The sequence below is a fragment of the Phocoena phocoena genome, chromosome 13, assembly GCF_963924675.1.
Source record: "Phocoena phocoena chromosome 13, mPhoPho1.1, whole genome shotgun sequence".
Classification (NCBI taxonomy): domain Eukaryota; kingdom Metazoa; phylum Chordata; class Mammalia; order Artiodactyla; family Phocoenidae; genus Phocoena; species Phocoena phocoena.
Genome location: NC_089231.1, coordinates 31,463,292 through 31,483,819, shown reverse-complemented (window position 1 = coordinate 31,483,819; position 20,528 = coordinate 31,463,292). Strand labels below are relative to the sequence as shown.

At 40.5% G+C, this 20,528-nt stretch overlaps 3 pseudogenes; 2 read left to right on the top strand and 1 right to left on the bottom strand.

Moving 5' to 3' along the window:
- Positions 1–263: 263 nt before the first annotated feature.
- LOC136132544 (uncharacterized protein C2orf78-like) lies at positions 264–5,566 on the top strand (annotated as a pseudogene).
- Positions 5,567–7,752: 2,186 nt separating this feature from the next.
- The window catches only part of LOC136132543 (RNA/RNP complex-1-interacting phosphatase-like), a 42,905-nt pseudogene continuing 30,129 nt past the window's right edge, over positions 7,753–20,528 (top strand).
- On the bottom strand, positions 13,491–20,381 carry LOC136133141 (uncharacterized protein C2orf78-like; annotated as a pseudogene).

Sequence of the window (20,528 nt, the reverse complement as noted above, 5' to 3'; positions counted from 1 at the left end):
GTTAAGAAATGTTGAAATGATTTCCCTAATGTAAGAGCCTGTAATCTGTCTTCTAGGATTTCCTCCCCAGAGCTCAGAAATTTAGGTGTTGTTTTAGCTCTCCTACACTCTCTCCACCCAAGCCCGCCTTCCTGTTGGGGATCGGACCTCCCTATTGGCTATATCATACCTTTAAACTGCCTGCTTTGTGACATCATTCTCCTACATCATCACAAGTGACCAGTGACCACTGAGCAATAACCAGTGACCTTTGTACTGGACACATGCGCCATTCAGCTGCAGCCACTCAGACATCCTCTGGTGTTGTCTCCTCATCCCTTGTATCTGCAGTTGATGTTTCCTCTTCTTCTCTGGCCATGTCAGGTAAGAAAAGAAACTTTTTAAAGTTTATTGTTAGATTTATTTTGCCCCTAAATTTACTAGTAGATTCAAAATAACACGAAATAATGAGGGAAAGTATTGAACTAGAAGTCTGGAGACCTCATTTCAGTTTTGACTTTGGCATTTACTATCTGCGTGACTTTGGACAAATCATTGACTGTCTCACAAAGCCTGATATTTTCCTTATCTGTTACATTAGGATACTACATTGGTTGATCACTCTGATCCCTTTCTTTTCTAATATTGAGCCTTAAAGGGTACCCATGTAGAAAATGAAATCAGAGACTTCTCAAGAGTGTTTCAACAGAAACACAGAAAAGCCAGGTGACATAGGAAACTAGCAATATACAACAAGATGTTCCATCTCTAATGTTCTCCCACCACTAATATTTCGACTAGTTGAAAAGAGAAAATAGGGAGAAAGGACGGAGAGTACTGAGCTATAGGGAGGCACAGAGTCAAACGTAAGGAACTTTAGGATTGTTTTCATCAGCACAGGCCAACAGGGACAAAGAGATAGGAAACAATATAAGAATGAAGAGGGAAAGCATAGAGGAGCTCTCAAGAAAAATGTAGTTTGCAATGGAATGTTGATGGGAACCAAAGATTTTAAATTAAAGCAGAAACAGCATAGAGTGAATTCTGCTCATATCAGGGCAAAACAAAGTTGATTGTAGCAAATCCTTATTTTAACAGACTAAGAGGAAAGTAAGGACAGAATGGGGTATCACCAGGAAAGGCAGTTTACCAGAAAAGTCATACTCAGTTTTTTTTTCCTTTATTGCCTCTCTGAATACAGTTGGCTCTTCACAGTTTTCAATATAAACATTTTAGAAATATGTCCTAGAAATGATGCTTCCTATATACAAGAAACCAAAGTGGTTATCTATGGGTCTGCTTTTCAATGTTTTATTCTTTCTAATTTTTAAACTATGTAGATGTTTTACCAATTAAAAAGTTTAAATGATATCTTCTAAATTGAATCAGAAGGACTATGTCCTTTGGGTTATATGTAGCTTCTAAGGCAAGGTTGCTTTTCATCTTTACAGTTCTTTCCTTCCTAACACAGAGAGCACATTGATCAAGAGCCATCGTTAGTTTTTAGATCTTAGCTACCTAAGAAGAAAAACGAAATGTCAAGCCCCACATCTCTAATTCCACATTGAGGGAATTTGCTGGCGGTCCAGTGGTTAGGATTCAGTGTTTTCACTGCCAGGGCCACGTGGCGCAGCAAAAAAGAAAAAATTCCACATTTACCTAGAAACATATTGTGGAGTCTTTTCGATGTTCTTATATTTGAAAATCATTTTTTAATTGGATTCTAGTGATGATTTTTTTTAGGTTTTGGAATTTCACCTACTTGGATGTTGAAGATGATTATAATCTAAGTACTAGGAAAAATACAAAAAACTTCTTGATACTTTTTAAGCTTCTTTTCTGCTTATTATATATTTCTATTCTTTGAAATATATATTTCAACCAGGCTGAATACCTGTTACATGCTGGGTAAAAATATGAATGAGCACAATAACGAAATTCTTTTACACTTATTATTTTGCTGTCTGCTTTGTACCAGTTTTCACTGAAATACTTGTCTGCATATATTGTGGCTACCTATACATTCAGATTGATTGAATTTTGTTGCTTTTTATGCATTTTTACTGATATATCTTCTCTGTCTCTATGTATTGGCTAGGAATTCTTTCAAACAAAGATAAATTCTTTCTTCATAGTGTTTTTCTTTAATAGTATTCACTAAAACACAGTGGGCAAAATTCACTTTCATAACATTGCATGTATGGTACAGAATGTCATTTGTTAGTAAACTCATTGTGCTTTGATACTTGCCCCATACCCGAGTTTTCATAACTATGTATTTCTTTTTCATTACATAATATGTTTTTCATGAGTTTTCTGTGTCTTTCTAGAACTTATTGTAACTTCCTCCATATAAATCACACACAATATATCAGTTTATTCATGTATTAATTATTACTGCTATCATTATTGGTGGTGGTATTACAACCAATTTACAGATGAGTAATCTGAAGTAATCAGATAACATTTTTCTTTCCAAAAGCACTTAAGAAATTCATTTTCGGATAATCATTTTGATGTAGAATGAGAAACCAGGCTTGAAGAGAGTAAAAATGACTCTTTAAATTTACCAGTTGGACTGAGCTATATGTGAACTCTAGGTAATAGCGTGAGAACTGCACAAGCAAAGTGAGACACTGAAGATTATAATCGTAATAGTTGTACTGTTTTCTAACGAACAAAAAAACTGCCTATAGTATAAGTTCTATTTCTCCTGCTTTCTGGCAGTATCATCCTGGCAGTAGCGTCCTGCCAAGGAAGTCAGGATACTTAGGTTCTGAAACCTGGTAAGGATACTAACATAATGAGAGAACTTGAACAAGTCAACCCGACCTCTCTGAGCCTCAGTTTCCTTCCTCATGAAATGAGACTGTGAAAATAGAAGTTCTCTAAAGACCTCCTAGTTCTAAAATGTTTCCAGTCTAGGAAACAGCATAGAAGTCAATACTAGTGCAGGCTGAAGGGAAAGATAGGGCATGGAGAAGGTTGCTTCCAGCCTAGAGAACAATGTCTGAATAATACCACTTGGGTCTTCTGCCCATCTGTGCCCAACATGGGAGCACAGGCAGTTAATACAGAAGAGTATAAAACTGCTCAGTCCTTACAACCATCATAACGGTCTGATTTTTGGTTTCTCAGTAAGTATTGACGTTAGAGGTGTCCTGATAGCAAGAACCTTAAGATAATGCTGTTCCTCGAACATAGTGAGAATTTATCAATCTCCCTGATTTTTTCATTACCCTCTTGTTCTTACAGAAAATTTCCAAAATCCACCTGTACTTAGAACTCTAAATTCTCTGCAGCACTCTCTTCCTGTGGTGAGCAATGCAACTTCCCTAACAGGAAGTGTCTGCAACTTCTCCAGAGTCTCTCCTCCTGTCATCAGTTCGGCATCACCTACTGGTACCTCCTTCCGGACACTCATGTGTAGTGCCTACCTTCACCAACAGTCTAGCACAACTATGTTATCTGGAGTCACTGACCAGAGCCAGATCTCCACTTCAGCTGCTTCCTATCCAGGGGTTCTTGACTGGGACATCACAGGAAGCACTGAAAAGAATTCTTCTTCACTCGGAGACTTTACTCTGGCAGTCACTGACCCGCACACAGCTGCTACCTCCATGTTTATGGCAGCCCAGTATGATAAAACTGCAGACCCCAATAACATGGTCCCTCTATATCCATCACTTTCTGCCAGGCTTGCTCAGGGAACACCATCTCAAATTCCAAATCAGGGACACAGCCTGTCACTTCCCTACCAGGAAGGAAGCCAGGTATATTATTATAACCAAGGCACATTGAGGTCTTTACTGTATGGAGAACTTGGATACTGCCTGCAATCCTATGGCTCTGTGTCATACACATGAAGTAGGGCCTCTGTGCAACCAGAAATGGTAATGGTACTGAGGAAGATTCAGCCCACAAATATCCAATCACCAGCTTCCACCTCTGGAATGTACTACCCTGTGTCTGCTCAACCCATCACCGAAACAAGTTTTCAAGAAATCCCTGATATTCACCAGACCCTGGGCTGCACTGATCCCCTCAGCCAAGAGGAGCAGCCTGGATCTGAAAATGCTGATCTGGGAAAGAACAGCCTGAGTCTTGAGGACCTAGGGACACCTGAAAATGGGATGGAATATAGCAGTGGTTTTCCAGACGTTACTACACTGGCGGAGGGTATTCACCTTCCACAGCTCTTTAATTCTTTGAAAGATCTTGATCAACCCAAAGGTCCCAACGCAATCAAAGCCAAAGACAACAGAGCCACTAAGGTGAATCAGGTGCAGGAAAAGCCAAGTGTCATAAAGTTTCCCTCTGATCAAACCAGGAAGAACAAACATAAAGCCTCTGAGCCTATTAGTGGTGCTCCCAAGGCTAAAATCCAGCCAAAGAATCCAGAGTGCCTGTTAGGGAGAGAAGTGGTTCTATGCAATGCTGCAGTCAGTGACTGGGCTCCTGTGAACATGGCCAAGGATTCTAAACGCAAACCTCAGAAAGCTGCATCCAGAAAGATCAGCAAAACGAAGAGCCATGGGCAGGAAAAGACCAAAAGCACCAGAGGAAGGAAGAAGGCTGAAGAGAATAAGCAGTCAGGGAACAAAGTCAAGGCAGAAGATAAGTCAACAATTCCCCAGACAAAGCAAAAGCAACACCAAATTGAGCTTATCCAAGAGAGCAGTAAAAAGCCTCGAACCTCCCTAGGCAGGCGCATGCTGGAATCTGTGAAAGTTTTTCATGCACTGGGGAAGAAGAATGATAAGAAAACTGGTCTCTCTTCTTGTCGGGTCTTGGGAAATTCAAGCAACACTAAAGACCCCCAGACACCCCAAGCATCCAGCCATGGCGGAATACCCCACGTGAGGGTAAGGGTCCTGAGAAAACTCAAGTCGAAGCCCAGAAACCAGACAGCAGTGCTGAAAAAGAGTGTGCATCTCCATCCTAGTATGAGCTGTTGCCTCCTAGGAAGGTCAAAGTTGATACCTCAGCCTTTTTCTGCCTGGGAAATGCCTCAAGCTCGACCTGCTCTTCGGCGGGCACAGTCTCTGGCCTCACATCGGCCTGCTGTTGCTGACCGTGCCCACCCTGCTTCTACTAACTCAGCTCAACCTGCTGCAGTCAGTTCTTCCCAGCCAGCTCCTGCCTCTTTGCCAGGTCCTGCCAAACCAGCTCAGCCAACTGTGACCAACCCAACCCAACCGGGTTGGACCGACCATACACAGCCTAGTGTCCCTCAGTCTGCTGCTCCTAGCCTGCACCCTACAAAAATTCATCTTGCACTTCTCTCCAGTGGGAGCCTGTTCACCCTGCTGTGACTAAGCACCAGTCCCCAGCCAAGCTCCAAACCCCATTTCTACTCCAAGACTTCAGCAAGCAAACAATTCCATGGAGGGCACGCAATGTTCCTGAGACAGCAATGTCAAAGCCTATCGAACAAGAGCAGAGGCCAGAGCGGGAGGCCATGAAGAGGCGGGCCCAACAACAACGTGAGAATGCTGCCAAATACACCTCTTTGGGGAAACTGCAATTTTTCATTGAGAGGGAATAAGAAATGGAAATTGCTGACTACTACGGATATTTAAAGTAACATCTGCTAGGATTGTTGGTGCCACATTGGGGACCCGCTGTTCTTCCATATATAGATAAGATAGGCATAAATTTATTTATATTGGTATATTGTAAAACTATAAAACTGAATAAAAATGTAATAGACTTAATAGATGAGTAATAACCCTTTTTAATTTTGAGATGCTGCTAACTGTGGTGTGTTTTTTTCTTTTGTTTTGTTTTGTTTTTGATGGGGTTGGAATGAAAGTCTGCATGAGAAAGGAACGACTGAAAGTTGGATGGGAGAATGAAGGAAACGGGTAAAAACTGAGGAAAGAGAAAGGAACTTGGCCCAGGGCTAGGAAGGCCAAAAGAGATTTATGGATTTATGAAAGGAAGCAGGAGTGAGGATGAAAAAGCAGAAGTATAAAGCAGGGTCAGAGGTCAGGGTTGAAAGAACCAAATTTGAGTAGAGTTGAAGATGACAGAAGGTGACTGTAGGTTTACTAGGAGAAATAGAAAAGGGCTATTGGGGAGGTTGGTCTTAAGACTCACAACCACCAGATAGGTATTTAAGAAAACAAGAGGTTCAGGACACATCTCTGAAAGGTTTGAGTTGCCTTATTCAGGTGTGATTATAGTGGGGGGATAGTGAAATCTACCAGAGAGGTGGCTAGGGCTCAGAGTTATCCTAGGGGCAGCTGACGACAGGGGCAGAGCCAAGGGAACTGCTGCATCAGGAGGCCCACGAATAGGACCTGGTATGTAAATTACCATGTACTCAACACCTGAGCACCAGGGCAGCTAATGCACTATTCAGTTAATCCTGGCAACGAAAGGCAAGGCCAGTATTCCTGTGCCACTTCACTTAGAGAGGTGAATATAATCATGAAAATCTAGATGGGACAAATTACCTGGTTTCTTTAAAGATAAAATTCAAGGAGGAAAAAAAGTGAGAGAGACATGGAGGGAGAACCTAGAGATTAAACAGGACTTCAGAGACCTAACAATCAATGGCAAAGTGTGGACCTTGTTTGGATCTAATTGAAAATTCTTAAAAACAATTTTTTATGACATTTAGGAGACAACTGCAAATTTGAGCACTCACAGGGTATTTACTATTAAAAATGATATTAAGGAATAAAAGTCCTGTACTTTAAATATACATACCAAAAACCTACAGGTGTAACTACATGTTTTCTCAGAACTGCTTCAAGATAATATGGAATGGGGTGAAACAGGTGGGGGTATAGATAAAACATGACAGCCATCAGTTGGTAAATATTAAAGCTGGATGAGTTCATGGGTATACAAGGAACACTCACAGTATTTTTATACTTTTGTATATGTTTAAAATTTGTGATAATTGTTTAAAAACAAGGCAAAACTGTAGAAAACAGTTTGGCAGTTTCTCAAAGGTTAAACGTACAGCTACCATATGATCCAACAACTCTGCTACTACCTCCACTGGTCATCTAAAAGAACTGAAAGCAGGGATTTCAACAAATATTTGTACAGCATGATCATAGCAGCATGATTCACAATACCTACAAGGTGGAAAAAACCCAAGTGTCAATCAACCGTTGAAGAAGAAACAATGGTATATACACACAATGGGATTTATGAAGCAAAAAAAGAAATGGCATTTCATTACGTGCTATAACATGGATGAACGTTGAAAACACGATGTTTAGTGAAAGAGGCAGACACAGAAGGACAAATATTGTACATTCCACTTACACGAAGTACCTAGAATAGGCAAATTCACAGAGACAGAAAATAGAATAGAGGTTACTAAGGGCTGGTGGGAGGGAAATTGGGGTTGTTACTGTTTGATGGTTACAGAGTTCTTGTTGAGGATGATGAAAAATTTTGGTTATAGACAGTGGTGATGGTTACACAGCACTGTGACTGTATTTAATGCCACTGAACTGCATATTTATAAATGGTTAAAATAAATATGATTTACATATATTTAACCACATTCCAGCAAAGGAGGGAAATTGCAGGTATCAGAATTCTCTTTACTAATCAAGCGCGTTAATCCAACTGCGTGATGACGTCATCTCGACGCGCGGTGGCGCATGCATAGTAGAAAGAGGTCCGCGCGATGCGTGGGCTTGTGCCTAGGCGCTTGTTGTTCGGGGGCCTTGTGCTGGTACCGGGGGCGCCGGGTTGGCGACTTTGGCATTCTTGGCGTTCGGTGGGCGGCACCTAGGCGGTCACATGAGCCAGTGGCATCATGCCCGTGGCGCTGGGGTCAGCGTCGCGGCTTTTCCGGACATTCGTCGGCCAGGAGGAAGGGCGGAAAGCACATCCCGGAAAGGTAACATGCCTTGACCGCTGGGTGTTGCTGGTGGAGCTCAGAGCACCTGGGCCTGGGCTTCGTCTCCTGTGCTCTCTCCTGTGACTGTTGCCCCCGCGTGCTGCCCCGTCCGCGCTGTGCTAGGGGGTATTGGTCGTCTCGCGGCTCAGTTCACAGTAGCTGAAAGGGACAGTGTGTGTATTCTGATTTTCCCCCATCGTTTTAAAAGGGAGGCTCTGGCCATTGCTCCTCAGGTAAAATGCAGAGAGACTGCTTTTTAAGATAGGACTGTGAGTATTGGGGACACTTCTTAATTACCGAAATGGAATCCCCTTCAATTCCTCAAGCTGTGTCGTTTTGGCACAGAAAATGTGTGTAAGATGAACTGGAACTGAGATTGAGTGAAAAAATGCACAGGCACTGTCAAATTTTCCATTGAAAACAGTTGATTTGTGTTGTCTCTAGGAATTATAAAGGGCGTACTGTTGCTTCCTAACCGGTGTCATTTGAGAGATCTACCTCTGTACGTTCAAATGATTAATTTTGAGACTTTGCTCATGTGTGCAGTAAACCCCTTAATTCCCTAAGACCTTCCTTTCCTCCATCTCATACCCCATTAAGCCTGCTTCATTATATCTCCTGAATTTCTTTTGAATCTATCACCTCTTCCTCAACATCCTAATACTGAACTTGCCTGTCTGTTACAATTATGTCCTAAGTAGTGTCCATATTTCTTGTTTCCTTCCAATCCATTCTTCACACAAGAAACCTTAAAAGCAAGTTGGAACATTGCTCATAAACTTCCTCAAAAAACATTTTTTTCAGAATAGAAAACAAACTGTTGGCCTTTAACACTCTGCGTGGTATAGAATCCTCTCTGCTGCTCTAGCTCCATCTTGTGCCACTACTGCCCTCACTTTCTATGCTTCAGATACACTGAATTAACGTTATTTCTAACTCATCTTACAAAAGTCAGTTCAGATATTATTTTTCACTGTGATTCCTAGCATTAAGGAATTTTATTTTCAGATTTTGTATGAGGAGTAAAAGTAAATAGTGAAGTGGAAGAATTGAGTTCAAACTATTTCAGTCAACATTCATGTATTAATGATACCTTAGTAGTCAACACCAAGCTAGGTTTTATCAGGGATACAGAAGTTCTGGCCATCTTTGGTTTTAGATAACCCTTATTTATTGAGACCATTGCATTGTTTTGTTGCCTCTTATCTGTTTTCAAGATGGGAGAACAGGAACAAGGGAAGTGTAGCTTATTACAAGGCGGGGTTGAGTAAGTGGAGCAGCAAAGTGCAAAGAAGAGGAACCTACTATAGATGGATATGATTTCCATTTTCAAGGCGCATTCATCCTATGTAGGGAGACAGCCTCACAAAATTTGCCTAATAAAAAATATATTAATAGTTGGAAAGACTATCTGCCCTTTGGACAGCAGATGCCTGGGACTCGTTTCATTGCTATCAAAGTACCTTTAAAAAAGGTAAGCAAAACTTAATACCGTATTCTTCCAGAAATCTGAATTCACCATATAGAGCCCTGGCTCTCAACTCCATCATACTCCATTTTCCATTTTTATAGCAAATACTTTTTAATACCTCCTTTACTATCCAGAAATGGAATTCATACATAAATACAACCTACTTTTGAACTTAATTTAAAATAAAAAAAAATGGAATGCCTAAGTATAAATAAAGAATAAAGTAATTTATAAGAAAGTAATATGTATCTCATATGTAAATGTTTCTGGATGACTATACTAGAAATAAAGAAAGAGTCAGTTACTTGTACCGTGAATGCAATAAACTATGGACTTTGATTGATAATGATGTGTTAGTGTTGGTTCATGAATTCTCACAAAGGAAGCACACTGGTATGGCATGTTGATAATGGGGAAGGCTGTGTGGTTTGAAGGAGAGAGGGTATAAGTGGGAACTGTGTACATTTTACTCAGTTTTGCGGTGAATCTCAAACTGCTCTAAAATTAGTCTACTAATTGAAAAAGAAAAGTGTGTTGCTGGCACTTGAATAACCAAACAGATCAATGGAACAGAGTACATGTATAAGCCTAATACATAAAAGAATATTTAGCAGTGAAAGCCATCCTTCATATAGGTAGATATTCAAGAAGTATTTATTTATGTGTCTATTTACAGGCACTCTGCTTGGAGCTGACAGTACAGCGGTAGGCAAAACTGATGTAGTCCCTGCATTCTGGAAGTTTACAGTGTGGTTAGGAGACCAAGATGAAATAAACAAACATAGAAATAAATATATAGAAGTGAGCTTATTTTCTTCCGTCTAATCTCTCTGGAAGAAAGGATCATAATATCGCTTGTAAACTGCAGAGGAAGAAACTTTACTTTGAATCTCATATGTTAGCATCACAGGGTTTGAATAAATTGATAATATAATAAAGGATTTTAAACACATTTTCTTTCTTATTTTATTTTTTCTGACAGAGTTTTGAAAAGGATCATGCTCCAGAAGAATGTTTTTCCCCCTTGGATCTTTTTTAACAGACTCCAATAATGCAATGAAGAACTTTGGCTGATTATTGACTTAACATATACTCGCCGCTATTATAAGCCAGAGGTAAATGGAACCTGTAATTGAAAATGACCTTCTTTCTGATACTGTAATAATTCATAGTAATTCAGTAGTTATCAACTTATGCTAAGGTGAATCCTGGCCTTATTTCATGGGTTCAAAAAGGGAAGCTAGTGGTTTCCTTAAATACACATTTGTAATTGCTGTTTCAAAATGAGATTAAAGATATGAATTGAACTATAGTATTTGACATTAGGCTCTAGATATGCTTAAGAAATTCTGTAAGCTTCCATGTTCTATATTTTGAAAATGAAGTAAACTTTTAGTAAGAATAGTAGTAGCCTAAAAGGAAAGAAAGCGTATGACCATTATGTCTTTAGCACTTATTTGAAGCAGTTGCCTGAGCATGTTTAAGCATCGGGGTAAAAGACAATTGTTCTCTAAGTTTTATGCTTTCTTTTTCTAATACCTTCTGATATAGTACAGAAACCCATATATTCTCTTGGCCCATGTAGGACATACCAGTGCAAAAGAATTATCCTTCCTCTGACCTGTTCCATGGCCTTGGGAGACAGTAACACCTAATGTTTGTTAATATTTGTATAGCAGTTTGCCATTTAGAAAGTTCTTTCATATCCATTGACTTTGTTATCTTCATAACAATCCTTTGCTGTTGAAGTGGAAGTAGTACTGATATCTCCTACTGAGTGCTTACTCTGCACTAAGCTCAGAGGATAGGCAACTACAATTACTAATTTTACAGACGATGAAACTGACTCTTAGACAAGGAAGAATTGAAATTTCAACTCAGTTATTCCTCTTTTTTTATTGTGGTAAAATATACATAAATCATATTTATTTTAACCATTTAAAAATATGCAGTTCAGTGGCATTAAATACAGTCACAATGTTGTGTAACTATCAGCACCACAGTCTGAACCCAAAACTTTTTCTTCATCCTCAACAAAAACTCTGTAACCATCAAATAGTAACAACCCAATCATCCCTCCCACCAGCTCTTAGAAACCTCTATTCTATTTTCTGTCTCTATGAATTTGCCTATTCTAGGTACCTCGTGTAAGTGGAATCTACAATATTTATGCTTCTATGTCTGGCTTATTTCACTAAACCTAGTGTTTTCAAGGTGCATCCATGTTATAGCATGTAACAAAATGCCATTTGTTTTTTGGCTTAATAAATCCCACTGTGTGTATATACCATATTTTGTTATTCATCGGTTGATTGACACTTGGGTTGTTTCCACCTTGTAGCTATTGTGAATCATGATGCTATGATCATTGCTGTACAAATATTTACTCAAAAGCCTGCTTTCAGTTCTTTCAGATGTGCAGTGTAGGTAGTAGCAGAGTTGTTGGATCATATGGTAGCTGTACGTTTAACCTTTGAGAAACTGCCAAACTGTTTTCTGCAGTGTCGTCTTGTTTTTAAACAATTATCACAAATTTTAAACATATACAAAAGTGTAAAAATACTGTGAGTGTTCCTTGTATACCCATGAACTCATCCAGCTTTAATATTTACCAACTGATGGCTGTCATGTTTTATCTATACCCCCACCTGTTTCACCCCATTCCATATTATCTTGAAGCAGCTCCGAGACAACATGTAATTACACCTATACGTTTTTCTTTAATTAATTAATTAATTTTTTTGGCTGTGTTAGGTCTTCGTTTCTGTGCGAGGGCTTTCTCTAGTGGCGGTAAACAGGGGCCACTCCTCATCGCAGTGCACGGGCCTCTCACAATCGCGGCTTCTCTTGTTGTGGAGAACAGGCTCCAGACGCGCAGGCTCAGTAGTTGTGGCTCACGGGCCTAGTTGCTCCGCGGCATGTGGGGACTTCCCAGACCAGGTTTCGAACCTGTGTCCCCTGCACTGGCAGGCAGATTCTCAACCACTGCACCACCAGGGAAGCCCTAGCTATATATTTTTGGTATGTATATTTAAAATATAGGACTTTTTTCCTTAATATCATTTTTTAATAGTAAATACCCAGTGAGTGCTCAAATTTGCAATTGTCTCCTAAATGTCATAAAAAATTGCTTTTAAGAATTTTCAATTAGATCCAAATAAGATCCATACTTTGCCGTTGATAGTTAGGTCTCTGAAGTCTTATTTAATCTCTAGGTTCTCCCTCCATGTCTCTCTCACATTTTTTTTCTCCTTGAATTTTATTTTTAAAGAAACCAGGTAATTTGTCCCATCTAGATTTTCATGATTATATTCACCTCTCTAAGTGAAGTGGCACAGGAATACTGGCCTTGCCTTTCGTTGCCAGGATTAACTGAGTAGTGCATTAGCTGCCCTAGTGCTCAGGTGTTGAGTACATGGTGATTTACATACTAGGCCCTGTTCGTGACCTCCTGATGCAGCAGTTCCCTTGGCTCTGCCCCTGTCGTCAGCTGCCCCTAGGATAACTCTGAGCCCTAGCCACCTCTCTGGTAGATTTCACTATCCCCCCACTATAATCACACCTGAATAAGGCAACTCAAACCTTTCAGAGATGTGTCCTGAACCTCTTGTTTTCTTAAATACCTATCTGGTGGTTGTGAGTCTTAAGGCCAACCTCCCCAAGAGACTTTTTCTATTTCTCCTAGTAAACCTAGAGTCACCTTCTGTCATCTTCAACTCTACTCAAATTTGGTTCTTTTAACCCTGACCTCTGACCCTGCTTTTTACTTCTGCCATTTCATCCTCACTCCTGCTTCCTTTCATAAATCCATAAATCTCTTTTGGCCTTCCTAGCCCTGGGCCACATTCCTTCCTCTTTCCTCAGTTTTTACCCCTTTCCTTCATTCTCCCATCCAACTTTCAGTCGTTCCTTTCTCATGCAGACTTTGATTCCAACCCCATCAAAAACAACACAAAACAAAACAAAACAACAACAACAAAAAAACACGCCACAGTTAGCAGCATCTCAAAATTCAAAAGATTTATTACTCATCTATTAATTCTCTTACATTTATTTATTCAGTTTTATTGTTTTAAAATATACCAATATAAATACATTTATACCTATCTTATCTACATATGGAAAAACAGCTGGTCCCCAAGGTGGCACCAACAATCATAGCTGCTGTTACTTTAAATATCCGTAGTAGTCAGCAATTTCCATTTCTTATTCGCTCTCAATGAAAAATTGCAGTTTCCCCAAAGAGGTGTATTTGGCAGCATTCTCACGTTGTTGTTGGGCCCGCCTCTTCATGGCCTCCCGCTCTGGCCTCTGCTCTTGTTCGATGGGCTTTGACATTGCTGTCTCAGGAACATTGCGTTCCCTCCATGGAATTGGCTGCTTGCTGAAGTCTTGGAGTAGAAATGGGGTTTGGAGCTTGGCTGGGGACTGGTGCTTAGTCACAGCAGGGTGAACAGGCTCCCACTGGAGAGAAGTGCAAGATGAATTTTTGTAGGGTGCAGGCCTAGGAGCAGCAGACTGAGGGACACTAGGCTGTGTATGGTCGGTCCAACCCGGTTGGGTTGGGTTGGTCACAGTTGGCTGAGCTGGTTTGGCAGGACCTGGCAAAGAGGCAGGAGCTGGCTGGGAAGAACTGACTGCAGCAGGTTGAGCTGAGTTAGTAGAAGCAGGGTGGGCACGGTCAGCAACAGCAGGCCGATGTGAGGCCAGAGATTGTGGTCTCTGAGGAGCAGGTCGAGCTTGAGGCATTTCCCAGGCAGAAAAAGGCAGAGGTATCAACTTTGACCTTCCCAGGAGGCAGCAGCTCATACTGGGATGGAGATGGACACTCTTTTTTAGCACTGCTGTCTGGTTTCTGGGTTTTGACTTGAGTTTTCTCAGGACCCTTACCCTCACGTGGGTTATTCCACAATGGGTGGATAGCTGTGGGTGGCTAGGGGTGTTTAGGGTTGCTTGAATTTCCCAAGACCCGACAGGATGAGAGCCCAGTTCGCTTATCATTCTTCTTCCACAGTGCATGTAAAACCTTCACAGACTCCAGCATGTGCATGTCTAGGGAGGTTCAAGGCTTTTTAAAGCTCTCTTGGATAAGCTCAAATTGGTGTTGCTTTTACTTCGTCTGGGGAATTGTTGACTTCTCTTCTGCCTTGACTTTTTTTCCTGACTGCTAATTCTCTTCTACCTTGTTTCTTCCTCTGGTCCTTTTGGTATTTTCCTGCCCATGGCTCTTCGTTTTGCTGATTTTTCTGGATGCAGCTTTCTAAGGTTTGCCTTTTGAATCCTTCATCGTGTTCACAGGAGCTCTGTCACTGACTGCAGCATTGCATAGAACCACTTCTCCCCCTAACAGGCAATCTGGATTCTTTGGCTGGATTTTGGCCTTGTTAACACCACTGATAGGCTCAGAGGCTTTACGTTTTTTCTTCCTGGTTTGATCAGAGGGAACCTTTATGACACTTGGCTTTTCCTACTCCTGATTCACCTTAATGGCTCTGTTGTCTTTGGCTTTGATCATGTTGGGACCTTTGGATTGATCAAGATCTTTCAAAGAATTATAGAGCTGGGGACGGTGAATATCCTCCGCCAATGTAGTAATCTCTGCAAAACCAGTGCAAGATTCCACCCCATTTTCAGGTGTCCCTAGGTCCTCAAGACTCAGGCTGTTCTTTCCCAGATCAGCATTTTCAGAACCAAGCTGCTCTTCTTGGCTGAGGGGATTAGTGCAGGCCAGGAGCTGGTGAATATCAGGGATTTCTAAAGGGAGTAGCGGAGGCTCTTTGTTTTCTCTTGGGACTGGTAGGCATCCAGAGGCTTTGAAAGGTTGTTTTTTTTTTTTTTTTTTTTAAGGTTGGTTTTTAATATCCTCCAAGTTCGTACTATCTATTTGTCCCTGGATTGGAGATAGAGGCAGGGCCAGGAGACTACTGGCACTCTGGACTGGAGCTGTCCCTGAAACGTCCCCAAGTTCAGGTGGTGTGTTACTCTCAAGTATCTGAATATTTCTGCTCCTGCAGGACTTGCAGAGTTCTTGAGTTTGTGTCACACAAGATGTCTGGCTTGGAGGTTGCAATCCCAGGGAGTTTTTCATCACCAGGGAAATCTCCATCTCTATGAAGGAATCCAGGTGGAAGACAGTCACTGGTAAGTGAGATGCTCCCTCTAAACACCAACACAGCAATCATGTACCTTTCAAGGTTCATGATTGCTGTGCTGATGTTTTGGGGGAAGATAGACAAGGCATTTCTACTAACTCTTCTTAAGGATCATAGACAGTGCCCTATGCTACGAGATAAGCGGTGACTGTTGTAAATCTTAGTGGTGATCATTTCATGTCACTGATTCTTGGCTTTCTTTGTATTTCATATGATTGTTATGAGTCAAATAAAAAATGAGTCTTAATTTTAAAAAATGAAATGTTTTACAAAGACCGGGATTCTCATATGGAGTCCTTTCAATTCTCCCCACTTTCCTGAGAGGCTAAGAACACTTCACACCATGAACTGGGAGAGGGAGTAGAGCCCTTCATGATGAAATGTATAAACAAAGGCATAGTCTTAGCCTGCTTCCTCTGGGCAGGATCTCGGACCACAAGGTCTTAAATCCAGGTATAAATTAAGGAAGTGAATAACGAGAGTTCTGAAACACCTTCCAAAGAGACTCTAAAAGTAGATCAGGGAAGGGAGTGATACAGTGTGGTAGTACAAGGGGAATGATCAGCTACAGCAGTGGAAAATGTTGTACTATTTGTATGCACTCAGGTTTCTTGTACATGTAGCATAGATGACCTTTAGAATGTCCCTCCCACTTCCCCACCTGAATTAGGTATTCTTCTTTTAAAATTTATGTATTTATTTTTTGAACTTATTTATTTTCTGTTTGTATTTTTTTGGTGGCACTGGGTCTTCATTGCTGTGCATGGGCTTTCTCTAGTTGCGGCTAGTGGGGGATACTCTTGGTTGCAGTGTGCAGGCTTCTCATTGTGGTGGCTTCTCTTACTGTGGAGCACAGGCTATAGGCGCATTGGCTTCAGTAGTTGTGGCTCACGGGCTCTAGAATGCAGGCTTCGTAGTTGTGGCACATGAGCTTAGTTGCTCCACGGCATGAGGTATCATCGCAGAGCAGGGTTCAAACCTGTGTCCTCTGCATTGTCAGGCGGATTCTTAACCACTGTGCCACCAGGGAAGCCCTAGGTGTTCTTATATAGAGTCTAAAACCAGAGAGCCCTGAGCGAAGGTAATGGTTATTAAAGGCACAGGATCTAAATTCTACCTGTCTATACATCACTTCCCAGTGGCAGATTTGTTCCCATTTTGGAATGCTGACCTCATTGTTCAACTTTCTTGCTGTTTGTACTCACCTTAAAAACTTGTTTCTGTAATGGGTTGAGCAGACACAGGGTAGTACATTCCAGAGGTGGAAGCTGGTGGTTGGATATTTGTGGGCTGAATCTCCTTTAGTACCATTACCATTTATGGTTGCACAAAGGCCCTACTTCCTGTGTATGACACCGAGCCTTAGGATTGCAGGCAGGAGCCACGTTCTCCATACAGTAAAGACCCTAAAGTTCCTTGGTTATAGTAATATAACTGCCTTCCTTCCTGGTAGGGAAGTGACAGGCTGTGTACCTGATTGGGAAATTGAGATGGTGTTCCCTGAGCAAGCCTGGCAGAAAGTGATGGATATAGAGGGACCATGTTATTGGTGCCTGCAGTTTTATCATACTGGGCTGCCATAAACATGGAGGAAGCAGCTGTGTGCTGGTCAGTGACTGCCAGAGTAAAGTCTCCGAGTGAAGAAAAATTTTTTCAGTGCTTCCTGTGATGTCCCAGTGAAGAACAACTGGATAAGAAGCAGCTGAAGTGGAGATCTGGCTCTGGTCAGTAACTGCAGATAACATAGTTATGCTAGACTGTTGGTGAAGGTAGGCACTACACATGAGTGTCTGGAAGGAGGTACCAGTAGGTGATGCCGAACTGACGGCAGGAGCAGAGACTCTGGAGAAGTTGCAGACACTTCCTGTTAGGGAAGTTGCATTGCTCACCATAGGAAGAGAGTGCTGCAGAGAATTTAGAGTTCCAAGTACAGATGGATTTTGAAAATTTTCTGTAAGAACAAGAGGGTAATGAAAAAATCAGGGAGATTGATAAATTCTCACTATGTTTGAGGAACAACATTTTCTTAAGGTTCTTGCTATCAGGACACCTCTAATGTCAATACTTACTGAAAAACCAAAAATCAGACCGTTATGATGGTTGTAAGGACTGAGCAGTTTTACACTCTTCTGTATTAACTGCCTGTGCTCCCATGTTGGGCACAGATGGACAGAAGACCCAAGTGGTATTCAGACATTGTTCTCTAGGCTGGAAGCAACCTTCTCCCTGCCCTATCTTTCCCTTCAGGCTACACTAGTTTTGACTTCTCTACTGTTTCCTAGACTGGAAGCATTTTAGACCTAGGAGGTCCTTAGAGAACTTCTATTTTCACAGTGTCATTTCATGAGGAAGGAAACTGAGGCTCAGAGAGATCGGGTTGACTTGTTCAAGTTCTCTCATTATGTTAGTATTCTTACCAGGTTTAAGAACCTAAGTATCCTGACTTCCTTGCCAGGATGCTACTCTGAGCATGATACTGCCAGAAAGCAGGAGAAATAGAACTTATAATATAGGCATTTTTTTTTGTCCGTTAGAAAACAGTACAGCTATTACCATTGTAATCTTCAGTGTCTCACTTTGCTTGTGCAGTTCCCACGCTATTAACTAGAGTTCACACATACCTCAGTCCAACTGGTAAATCTAAAGAGTCATTTTTACCCTCTTCAAGCCTGGTTTCTCATCCTACCTCAAAATGATTACCTGAATGTGAATTTCTTAAGTGCTATTGGAAAGAAAATTGTTATCTGCTTACTTCAGATTACTCATCTGTCAAGTAGTTATAACACCGCTACCAATAAATTAGCAGTAATAATTAATACATGAATAAACTGATATATTGTGTATGATTTATATGGAGGAAGATACAGTAAGTTCTAGAAGGACACAGAAAAATCCTGAAAAACGTATTATGTAACGAAAAAGAAATACATAGTTATGAAAACTGGGGTATGTGGCACGTATCAAAGCATAATGAGTTTACTAACAAATGACATTCTGTACCATACATGCAATGTTATGAAAGTGAATTTTGCCCACTGTGTTTTAGTGAATACTATTAACCAAAAAACACGATAGAAGGTGATTTTGAATGAATTCCTAGCTAATACATACAGACAGAGAAGATATATCAGTAAAAATGCATAAAAAGCAACAAAATTCAATCAATGTGAATGGATATGTAGCCACAATATATGCAGACAAGTATTTCAATGAAAACTGGTACCAAGCAGACAGCAAAATAATGAGTGTAAAAGAATTTCATTATTGTGCTCATTCATATTTTTACCCAGCAAGTAACAGGTATTAAGTCTGGTAGAAATATATATTTCAAAGAATAGAAATATATAGTAAGCAGAAAGATAGCTTCAAAAGTATCAAGAAGGTTTTTGTATTTGTCCTAGAACTTAGATTATAATCTTCTTCAACATCCAAGTAGATGACATCCCAAAACCTAAAAAAATCCATCATCACTAGAATCTAATTGAAAAAGATTTTCTAATGCAAGAACATCGAAAGGACTCCACAATATTGTTCTAGATAAATATGGAAATTTTTTTTTTGGCCACACTGCGTGGTCCTGGCAGTTAAAGCACTGAGTCCTAACCACTGGACAACCATCGAATTCCCTCAATGTGGAATTATAGATGTGGTGCTTGACTTTTTCTTCTTCTTCTTAGCTAGCTAAAATCTAAAAACGAACCCTGGCTGTTGATCAATGTACTCTCTGGGTTAGGAAGGAAAGAACTGTAAAGATGAAAACAACCTTGCCTTAGAACCTGCATATCACAAAAAGGAAATAGTCCTTCTGATTCAGTTTCGAAGATACCATTTAAAATTTTTAATTGGTAAAACGTCTACATAGTTAAAAATTAGAAAGAATAAAACATTGAAAAGCAGACCATAGATAACCACTTTAGTTTCTTGTATATAGGAAGCATCGTTTCTAGGACATATTTCTAAAATGTTTATATTCAAAACTGTCAAGTTCCAACTGTATTCAGAGAGGCAATAAAAGAAAAAAAACTGAGTATGACTTTTCTGGTAAGCTGCCTTTCTTGGTGATACCCCGTTCTCTCCTTACTTTCCTCTTAGTCTGTTAAAATAAGGATTTGTTACAATCAAATTTGTTTTGCCCTGATATGAGCAGAATTCACTCTATGCTGTTTCTGCTTTAATTTAAAATCTTTGGTTCCCATCAACATTCCATTGCAAGCTACGTTTTTCTTGAGAGCTCCTCTTTGCTTTCACTCTTCATTATTATATTTTTTCCTATCTCTTTGTTCCTGTTGGACTGTGCTGATGAAAACAATCCTAAACTTCTTACATTTGACTCTGTGCCTCCCTATAGCCCAGTACTCTCCATCCTCTCTCCCTATGTTCTCTTTTCCACTAGTCGAAATATTAGTGGTGACAGACCATTAGAGATGAAACATCTTGCTGTATATTGCTAGTTTTCTATGTCACCTGGCTTTTCTGCGTTTCTGTTGAAACACTCTTGAGAAGTCTCTGATTTCATTTTCTACATGGGTACCCTTTAAGGCTCAATATTAGAAAAGAAAGGGATCAGAGTGATCGACCAATGTAGTATCCTAATGTAACAGATAAGGAATATATCAGGCTTTGTGAGAGAGTCAATGATTTGTCCCAAGTCACACAGATAGTAAATGCCAATGTCAAAACTGAAATGAGGTCTCCAGACTTCTAGTTCAATACTTTCCCTCATTATTCCATGTTATTTTGAATCTACTAGTAAATTTAGGGGCAAAATAAATCTAACAAAAAACTTTAAAAAGTTTTTTTTCTTACCTGACATGGTCAGAGAGGAAGAGAAAACATCAACTGCAGATACAAGGGATGAGAAGACAACACCAGAGGATGTCTGAGTAGCTGCAGCTGAATGGCGCATGTGTCCAGTACAAAGGTCACTGGTTATTGCTCAGTGGTCACTGGTCACCTGTGATGATGTAGGAGAATGATGTCACAAAGCAGGCAGTTTAAAGGTATGATATAGCCAATAGGGAGGTCCGATCCCCAACAGGAAGGCGGGCTTGGG